Source organism: Monopterus albus, unplaced genomic scaffold (assembly GCF_001952655.1).
Source record: "Monopterus albus unplaced genomic scaffold, M_albus_1.0 scaffold389.1, whole genome shotgun sequence".
Lineage (NCBI taxonomy): Eukaryota > Metazoa > Chordata > Actinopteri > Synbranchiformes > Synbranchidae > Monopterus > Monopterus albus.
In genome coordinates, this window is record NW_018128269.1 from 225,942 (window position 1) to 236,955 (window position 11,014).

An 11,014-nucleotide genomic window follows, 5' to 3' on the forward strand; every position below is an offset into this window, starting at 1 on the left:
ATGAGCTGAGAGGTCCACTTTTGATTTATTTGGGAAAAGGACAGGGGGTTACAGGCTCCTATCCCTCCTTGATGTGTTTTGTCCTCCTTGTCTTTCTCTGCCTCTTTTCACCTCTGTCCTGGTCTCACATGTGGAGTTGATGCATAGACATGTCTGCTTGAAAAGGAGGAAGCTCCCTTAGAAAACATCTACATGTATGAATCCTCAGGGGTTGGGCAAACATGTTTTAAAGCATATGTGTGACTGTTTTGGGGACGTCAGGTGGATGTGAAAGCACCGTGCAGATCTCACAGCTTAGGTGTAGTGCTGCTGGAGCACACTGGACCAACAATCCTCCACTTTTTTACTCTCCAAGAGAGGAGAAATAATATTTTAAAGATCCATTTGAAATTCATATAGGGTACATTTTGGGGAGCACTTGTAAACTGAGCAGCATACCTCTTCCATCACTGCTAGAAACGTCATTTGGGTTCTATCTCACTTTAATTTGAAGTGTCTTTACTGCACTTATATGGAAAATGAACTATTCATTAAAAGTAACAGTAGTTGTTGAAAAATCTTCTAATCTTAGGTTAAATTAATGAAATGCTCATTGTCATGCTTTGAAAAGAAAATTTAAAGAGCTCATGGCATGCTTTTCCTTGTTTTCTGACTTATCTACAATGTTACAGCACTGCTTTATCATCTTATACATGACCTAAAGCTCAAAAAATGAGGTCTGCGTATGTTCTAGTACTTCTATGTGGAAGCAACTCGGTTTATACACATCTCATAAACTCTTGCTTGCAAGACTTTTTATGTAACAAAATAACGTATTATGTGATACTGTAGTTTAAGGATTTCTTTGAATGGTCATTATCTTCAGGCAGCTGCGCGTTCATGCAAGCTTGCCTGACATTCATATATTTGACCTCCTGCTGCTACATTGTGACCAGAGGATGTAGAGAAAAATACAGGGCCTGAGGTTACTGCATGTTCAGGAATGTTCCTGTACAGGGACTCGCTGTTTTACTTGACCAGGTCTAACCTACAAACAGCTGGCCTGTGAAACCCCCATGGTGGTTAGTGTTCAGCTCATCAACGCTGGATTCCTCCAGAGCACAGTACCTGTTTGTTTTCACTGCTTGAGGCCAGTGTGTCTGCCGCACATGATGTGTTGCTGGTTAACAAGCAGATTAACATCCATGATATTATTTTTAGTGCTACGCTACCTGTTGGAATTGATTTCACTACTTTGGGACTGTATGTGGTCGTGTGGAGGAAGATGCAGCAACCACCGGTTGGATTTACCGATGTTTTGACTAAAAAAACATGTTGCATGTATGTTAATGTTGTTTCTGTAATGTTAGAGAGAATTGTTGTAAGACTGCAGAAGTTACTATTTCTAATTTATGGCACTTAAAATATGGGGTTTCTCAATTACCTGCTTTCTTTAGAGTGTTACACGTCTCTTTTCATCAGTACATATACTGTTGTTTACCTGTCTATGAAGGAGAAATTCAAATGAATTAATACCATTGCAGTTCATTGTGCTGTCCACTTGCTACACAACACTGGTAGCAGGAGTTGCTGCAAACTAACCTCTTGTTTTTAGAAAAAGGCTATTTGGAGTTATGAGAGGTGCAAAGCTAATCTAGAGGTACCCAAGATTAAATATTAAATGGCTGGAAATGAGCAGCCATGGGGACTTTAAAGGAAGATGCATTACTCGACAGAGATGATTTCTGAGTTGCAGAAGACACTGTTTTCACAAATTCCACATATGATAATAAAAGGTAATTAAATCAAATTACATACATGTCAGCACATGTTTAAAAGTCAGAGGCAAGCATGTGTGTGAAACTGAGCATGTGCTTTTCTTAGAATTTGCAGAATTCCCAAACTTACTAGCAATGTCAGTGAACATGAGCATCATCAAAACACACTGTTCTATTGATAGAGCCTTGCTGGAAGCACTTTTCCTTTAGTTGAGAGGAAAAATCTGTAATGGATGTTCCATTCTGTCAATCTGTGTGTGTGTCGGTCTCACTCTCCCTCCACACACACCATCCATGCCAGCCAGCAGCACATCTGTTCCATACAGTAGGCCTAAGCTGTGGCCTTCTGTGTTTTTTGAGAGGGACAGAGGGGGTGGGCTGTTAAGGACTTTGGATTGGTGGAGAGTAAAGCTGCTCATTGTTACATCATCTCCTCCACAACAACCCTGAAACAAGTTTGACACTGTCTTCCATGATTTAGTAGTCCTCTTCTAAAACTGGTGCATATGCAGTATGATTATGTGTAGCAGTACAGACAATAATGGCTCCTGATTTAAATGGTTTTTATTTAATGTGGTATAATTTAATTTGTTTCATCCAGTCAGTTTTATATGTTCTAATGTAGCTTGTCTATCAACAAACTGGGAGGTTTTACAGTACAACACTGACAACAGCCTGCGGGATTGTGTCAGAAGACAGCAATCTGAAGTGCTGAGAAGGGCCTAAGTCTTTTAATACCAGTGGACAGAAAGAACTTCTTATTCCACATCAGCTCCAGCATATAGGATACCGCTTGTAATGATTTAGCGGCTTTATTCATTCTACTGTATCTGATGCTTCACAGAAATTAGCACCGTTTTAGGCACAGGCACTATCGGCTGCAGGGGAATCAAAGAGGACGAAGAAAATATTTTTGCCCAGTATTCTTGTAACAGTCTATCTACGCTGTTCAGTGCAGCCCTTAGATTTTTTCCAAAGGAATAAAAGAAAACACAGAAGACCACAGACAGTGTGTAACATCTTCAACCTGCTGCTGCTGCTGCTAATTTTGTAACCCCACAAAATGGGATTCATACTAGACAGTGTTGTAGTCACGTCACTAAATATCGAGCCCAGTTGAGTCTTGAGTGTTTGCATCCGAGTCAGGTCTGAATCACCAAAAAATAGTCTGAGTCGAGTCTGAGCTGAGTCCCCATTACCTGAGTCTGAGTCATCAATAAACACAGCTGACACAGTACTCACCATTTTAAAAGAAGTTTACTAACTTTTTGTGACACAATAGCCAAACAAATGCAGTCATAAGCATGTACAGCAGCTTTTGTATGTGTGTCCGTGAGTCGACTTGGACAACAAACATCCCTTTTCAGCTGCAAAGAAACAAAGTAGGCAAACTGATATCAAATCATTTTATAATGTCGAACATAGCCGCAGACACAAACAGCTTTGAGCCACTGAGCCATTCTCTGATTGTGCCATAAATGATTTGTCACAGAAAACAAAACAAACAACAGCCATGCCTGTTGCAAACCCACAACCGGAATTATATTAAACACACTACCAAAATGTTGTCTGGGGTGTTTTAACCCACATGTCACTCAGATTTACATTCAACACTGTGCTGTACCACAAAATGACAGCTGCTTTGCAAACAGGAAATAGTCTACTGCTTGTTTCACAGATACACTGGACTAAGTTGTGTGCTTGCTGCATAAAGTCTGTGAAGGGAAAATTTTCATCATGAGGACAGTAGTTTGGGACATGGGGTCCTAAACCTTTAACCTGTAAACCTTTAAGGCACAATTTACTGGCCTGTAAAGTACACAAATACAAGTGTGTAATTGCATATTTGCACTTGTGGAGAGTTGAATGGTTGAAGAGGGTAACATCTCTCCTTGAAGCTTTTTTTTATTGGGGGCAGAGCACCATTGTTTTTTTTTTTTTTTATTTCTTTGGAATTGCTAATTATTTTGAGACTCTAATTTGAACTTGTAACCTGGTAAAGCTTCAGTCCTCTCTTGGTTTGTCAGAGCAGACCACATGTAGAGCATTGGACAATAAATACTTGAAATATGGCAAAATATTTTATCCTATCAAGTCTATAGATATAACAAAGTAAGTGCAGTCATTTTCAAACATTGCTTTCTAGAGCCACAACACTGTCACAGTGATGTATTTCACAACCTGAGGATTCTGTAAGCATTTTTACCAAATTCACTTTTCTTTTCTTTTTTTAAGTCAAGCTTACATTCCTGGGACCAGCTTTTGGACTGGAACTCCAAGCTAATTTGCCCTGACAAGTATGCTGTTGTCAAGACTCAGATCAAATTCAATTCCACATTTTCCTCTTAATGACTCCACAGGGTCCATCTAAACACTTGTGATTTTCCACACTAGAGAATATCATCCCCCCTCCTTTACACTGGCACTAAGCAGTACAATGAGGTATGACAAGTTGCATAACTCTCTTGTTTTGTTGCCATTTTTTTCTTGATGTTTTTCCTTTTTGTATGGCGAGGCTTATCTTCCATCAAAAGCAATAAGTCACAACACTGAGGTGAACATATGGCAGATTTATACATAGCAAAATGAACCCTGGTTTAAGGGCAGGTTAGTTCTGAGCAAGCTAAAGGCTGCTAAGATCAAAACATGGGTGTTGTTTAATTTATTTATTTATTGACCCAGATCAGGGCTAAGAGCAAATGCCCAGCTTAGCAAGTGACTCAGCCCAAGTAATTGTGGAAAGCAGGATTCAGGTTCATTCACTTTCAGTTCAATTAGCTCAGTTGTTTTTGCCAGTATTTGTTAGCTTGTCTGTTGGGTGGTTTGTTCACAGCATAACTCAAAAAATAATGGATGGATTTTGATGATTTTTTTTTTTTGGAGACATAGGGCATGACTCATGGAACAATCCATTAGATTTTAGTGCTGATCCGGATCATCATCCGAATCCAGTAATTCTTTACCATTGCGAGAAAGGCTAGTTTCAATAGTTTTACTTTTAACTCCATACAGAATGCCTGGACAAAAATTACACAATAACGTCCACATAAGATCTACCACACACCAAGGTCTGCCCTGGATCTAAGTAACATTCCAAATGTGGTGATCCAGAATGTTCACATTTATAGGGTCAGGATAAACTGGCTACTGTGAGACAACAAATAATGCTACAGACTAGAAACTAAGATCAAATTCTAGCTGAAACTGTTGATTCAGTAGCATGTCAGCAGATCTGACATATCTTCAGAAGTTACTGAGCTACATCCTAGAGAAAACCACTATTAGTGCAATTGTTTTTCTTGGATAACTTTCAAACTAATTGTGCCATCAAATTTATCCTTATATTATCCTCATATTTTTAACCTTATATTTATTTTTAAATACATATATGAGGTCTCTGTGTTTGCACTAATGAGTATGCCTGCTAAAGCTAGACGTGGGAAAAAAGCTCATTATTTCTTTTGTAGCTAGATAAGATTGGATGACCTTCATGCTACTGTCTCACCCTGTCTCTGGCGGTTCTGACTCCCTTTGCCTCATGAGAGATACTGCCCACCTGGCTTTGAATGTGATACTTAAATAGTTTGTGTGCTAGGCTCTTAGTCAGAATCCTATCTCTCTATGTGAGAGTTTAGACTGCTGCCAATATGATTGCACTTTCTCAGGGCTGTCTAGTTGGATACTAGATTTGGCAAAATATGGTGTACAATATTTTTACAATAAAAATTTTCACCAAAATAGTAATTTATTAATTGTATTAAAAATATAAAGAATACTGTAAACAGAATGAGCCATAAGGCACTGTGCTAAAATTATTAGGAAGGGAGGGGGCTAAGAAAAAAGTGAGGCTTCTGTGTTTTATTATTATTGTTATTATTATCATCTTTCTGAAAGAGCAGAGGATCTTTTTTCTTTCACCCAGATTTAATTTTTAATTAAAATTTACCTTCTATATGAAAATTACTCTTATTTTGAGATACTGGGGGAAGGAATAGAAGTTTTTTTTCTGAGTCAAGAGGAGGGTCCTAACTAAAAATTAGTAACATTATCAAGGCTCTTGCTTTTTACCAAGTTAAACACAAGGTCCAGCCCCCTTCCACATGCCAGTAGTCTACATACATAACATAAAAAAACATGTTTTACATACAGTCCCTAACAGACTGTAATAATTGAAATAATTGTTTTGTGAGGCTGGCTAGAGTCAATTTTTTTTTTTTTTTTTGCACATGGCTCTATTTTACCATATATGAGAGTGAAACAGATATTAGACAGGTGTTAGATTTGAGCAATGTGCACGCTTAAGGTCTGGAATACAATAGACTTGTCATACTGGTGACAAGCATTATGAAAGTTAAAAGTGTGAATATAAGAAGTTAAAGGTGCATTAAGTCAGATTTTACGCATTGTCTGGTAAATCAAATAAAATGGGACAGGATGTGGTGTCTCTTGGCTATACTATAGCAGGGTCCATCAACTAGCCTCACCCGCCACCTAGTGAAGGTTATAAGATACAATTTTCAAACTGAGTATTTCAGTCAGCCATAGAGGACATTTTGTCCATTAAAAGTCCAAACAGGTTGAAATAGAACAGGTCAACTTCTTTTGCACAGTGGGACAAAGAAAGAGCAAAAACCAGGGTTAGCAACAGTTTGGCTACCAAAGGACTCAACTTTGAGGGGTGGCATTCTTCCCCTGTGCACATGTTAGCATCTAAAGCTAACATGCTTTTTGTCATAACATTAGCAGCATGGTCATGACTTTACCTTTGTATTAAATTAATATGATTTTAATTTCACATAATTTGAGTAATTCAAATTTACTCAATAGTCAGTTAACACTAGTTACAGGCTGGAGGCCGCATTTTGTTTAACGCTACCAGGCATCTGTAGTTTATATTATTGCTTAGAAACAGGTTGTGATGGGAAGGGCAAAGACCGGTTAGCAGTGATTTATAGTGTCAGCTTTTTTGAGTTTAACCTCTAGCTGGAAGATACCAATTCATTTTGTCGTTCCTTACTCCACCTTCATCTAAGATGGTATTTTTCAACTTCTGATGGGCCGAACACACCTGATCCAGGTAATCAGCAGTGGGTAGGACAGGGATACTTGGAAAACAAGCAGGGCTGCGGTCCCCAAGGACTGGAATTACCCACCCCTGCACTAGTGGCTTTAAAGAAATTAGGCAGAACAGCTTTAAAGAAGCTCTGTATATATATATGAGTGTGGAGGTAAATCTCTGTGAAGAGCAAATAATCTGTTAGGCCCTAGAACACCTTCAATACATATGAGTGTTTGTACATTGTCTGTACAAATCTTGGTTGAACAAATGCAAATAATTGACTGTGGGAGATAAAAGAACATCTAGTTTATAATTCAGTCACAGCTAATCTAATAGAGTTTAATTTCTTTTGTTAACATATTACAAGTTGTCAAGATAACAGCTAGTTAGATAACTAGGTGATAGCTGTGGTTCCTCTAATGGCTGCTACATGCTAGGTTCAAGACAACTTGTATTTAGCGGCACTGTACTTGTTCAAGACAACATGCATTTTGGAGTAAACTGATATCCATTGCTCAATTAAGATGATTTTAAGGTTGAAAAAGAAGTGTGTACTAGGTTATATTTCCAGTGTCCCAGCCTATTATTGGCAGCGGTAGTGGTAACTGACAAAAAGGACAAACTCAAATGTCGGCTCCAAAATTTCAGTTTCTGAAAACTTACGGTATAAATCCAAACCCATGTCAAGTTTATGTTTGTTATAAAAGGCTTAAAGTTTGAATAACACAAGTTAAGTACTATTACATTATGCATATTAAGGTGCTAGCATACATGCCATAAAACTAGCTCTATACTGCCACAACTCTCATCATTTACAGGTACATGGAATTTGACCAGCTGGCCTATTCCTAAAAATCACCAATAATTATGAATGTGTAACACTTTTAATTATAGATTTAAACACCCAGAATAAGGCACTAAAAAGTTCAAATGCTAAATTTGAGTGCATATATTCAGTTGAACTGAAGGTGAACTGAACCCTGACCCATGAGAGACATTTGAGCACTAGCTGTCACAGCACCAACGATGGTCTGAAAGTGCATATACAGCCATTTTCTCACAGTAAAGCATCAACACAGAGAGACATTCACTTACCAAGAAAACCAGATGCAAGTTAACAGCATATAAAACAGCTTCTCTTTTCTATCAAAAACAAAGACAATTTACTTCTTCCTTTACATTGCTCAAGGTTTTCAATCACGTCTTTTATGAACAAATATTTCTGAAAAAACTTCCTTATCAGTAGCAGACATGAGGTTGGGATTTTAACCTTACCTGCTAACACATCCAAACTTGAACAATGAATACTCGGTGCATCAACAACATCAAAAACAACATGAGTGTGGGACTTCATGCTGTGTCTTTAATTGTTCATTTTCAGTTTTTTACATTCCACATGTGGACATATTCCTGCAGGGATGTGTGTTTGTTGGGGGGGGGGGGGGGGGGGGGGAATGAAAGAAGGAGATACACACGCAGAGAATAGATGTCTGTGCAGATTCTCAGTCATCCAGGTCATAGTAAACTGAAAAAACTTAGAAAAAAAAATCAACTGGACTAGATTTCTAGGTCGAATAGTAATCTAGTCCAGTTGATTTTTTCTAAGTTTTTTCAGCTCAGAGAATAGAATGAAATAAACAGAGAAGGGGAACTGGGGGTATATATTAGGCTGAAGACTAGAAAAACAGGAGAGTTAAATGGCATCGCTGGGGGTATGGAATGGAAATGGGAGGATTGGGAAAGTGATGTGAGGAAGAGAGAAAGGATGTTGTTCAGTTACAGATGTTTTCCCTGGGTAAATAGTAACTAGCAGTTTGTGGAAAACAAATAGCATGACAGTTCACATTATGGTTTAATGTAAACATAAAACTAACTGTAGTCTCACAGAGGAGAGAGTGAGAAAACAGTTCTATTGTTACTTTGCAGAAAGGACAGACAATTTTTGTTTTGCAGCTTGAATAGGAAGTGTGGAAAGTGATATAGGGTAGTGTGACGCTGAGTGCGACTTCTGAAGCGCCTCACCATTGCTGTTTTTGTCAAAGTGTTTTATTGTCACAGGTAAAATATTTTTGCCTCTGTGGCTTTTTAATGGGATACATTTCCTTTCAGCTTTGCCTGCAAAAGTGAACCACCACCCAGACCATGTTCAAGCATGCAGAGCAAATCCATTTTCTATAAAGAACAGAAATATATTTTGTAGAAAAAAAAGAATGCACCGCAGGTAATAAAGCCATACAAGCTAGAATTTATGCAGTGTCATGAGTTTCTTGCAGCATCTTGTGTTGTTGGCCATGAGGAAAGCAGGCTCATGTGTGCCTGGTTGCATTGCTACTATGACAACCAAGGTCTTACTGTATATACACCAAATGAATATACTGTCAAAATCCAATTCACTTTAGTCAATTAAATCACACTACTGGCAGATCAGATTTAAAGAACTGCTGTAGCTGGATTTGCATTGATATCCAGGTAAAATGTCCTTTTGGTTAGTAGGCTGGTCACTGACTACTGGTCTGTCTCCCAGCTGTGCTGGTGCAACTGATCATGGCTGAAGGCAGTGTGCTCTGAGGTGCTGGTGTTGCTTTTTTAGGAGGACAGGGAGAGGATTTCGCTAGTGATCATTTGGCTGAGAGAAAGACACAGACAGGGAGGCTGTGCTGCCAGCTCAAGTCTAAATCTTAGTTCATCAAGGTATAGTGCCGTTTTCACCAGAGGAACAATATCTGAGGAGCAGGAGCCTTTTTCGGAATGTAGTTCCTCTACCTGTGTTTCCACCCAAGGATCCTAAATTATAAAGTTAGTTTTGGGGCATAGTTTTACACCCGAATAAGTACATAGGGTAGGAGGTAGTACTTTCTGTCTACTGGGGTGTGGCCTGAAATGCTGGACATTTCCGATTGGATGAAGAGAAACATTACTTGGAGAAGAAAAACTTGAAGAAAAGTGATAATTTCAGCTTTGCCTGCAGCCTGTCCTCTATCACTGGTATGTGTTAACCAAAGCAAGCATTTCAGTATTCTTACAACCCTGGTGTCAGCAGGCTAGTTTGTTTAATCTTCCTGGGGCTTCTGTCCTTCTGTGGAAATACAAATCTCAATGCGCTTGAGGGACTTTTATCCCAGGGACAGTTCTTGGATTTTAATTCATGGGATTAAAAGGTACTGGGTACCTTCTGGTGGAAACACATCTTATGTGGACCAAACCTGATCTCATCTTTGTCCCGAAACAGGACAAAACTATGTGTGTACAAGGTACCTCTTGTACTCTCTGAAGTGATTGAGTGCTATATTGTACAAAAGGTGGGTAAACTATGAAGGTTAGTTGATGATCACCACAAGACAAACAAGCATCTTAAAACATGATCTGAAAATAGATTATTTCACAGATATTCATACAGTAGGGTATACTGAGATCTCTCACCCTCTGCTACATGGCTGGTCAGACAGGTCTGATTTGGGCTGGCAGCATAACTGTAACATACTTGAATATAGTTGGCAGTTTATTGGATACACTAGGCTAAAACGGAGTCTGTCTAATCCAGCAGTCCTGGAATAAAACCATGAAGGTGATAAGACAAATAGTAAGAGCTGTTTATGTAACTATATGATCATTATGGAGGCTGTAGTTTGTGCTGCTGTTGAACTGTAATGCATTATACAGACAAGTGTTTCTGTTATTTAGCCTACTCCCACTGATATAAATAGGGTGGACAAAATACTTGGTGTAGCTTGGTGTACCTAATAAACTGACAAATCAGTGTATCTATATATAAATATATACAATATACTGTACTGTATATTATCAACCTCTCTGAGGCACATTAACAACAGCAGTTCCCTGTCTGAGCATAACCCTGTTGTAACATGGCTTTCGTTCTAAGCAATGGTGAGCAGAGGACAGTCAGAGGACAGTACAGAGACGGCCAGTGTGCAAGTGTACTGCTCGATGATCCTAGTGTGATGCTGCAATGTATGCGTATTTATATCCCTGTAATATTAGCGTTTACATTTCTACTTAAATAGGCTGCAACACAGATTAGTAACACTGAGTGTGGTGGTGCCTAAAGGCCATGTCACAGTCCTTGTTGATTTCAACAGAGAATCAGAGAATGACATAATGGACCATGTATGTTTTTATATTTTAGAGAATACTGTTCAGACAGGCGGGGAACGGGAAAAGGGGGAGGGGGGGGGGAAGG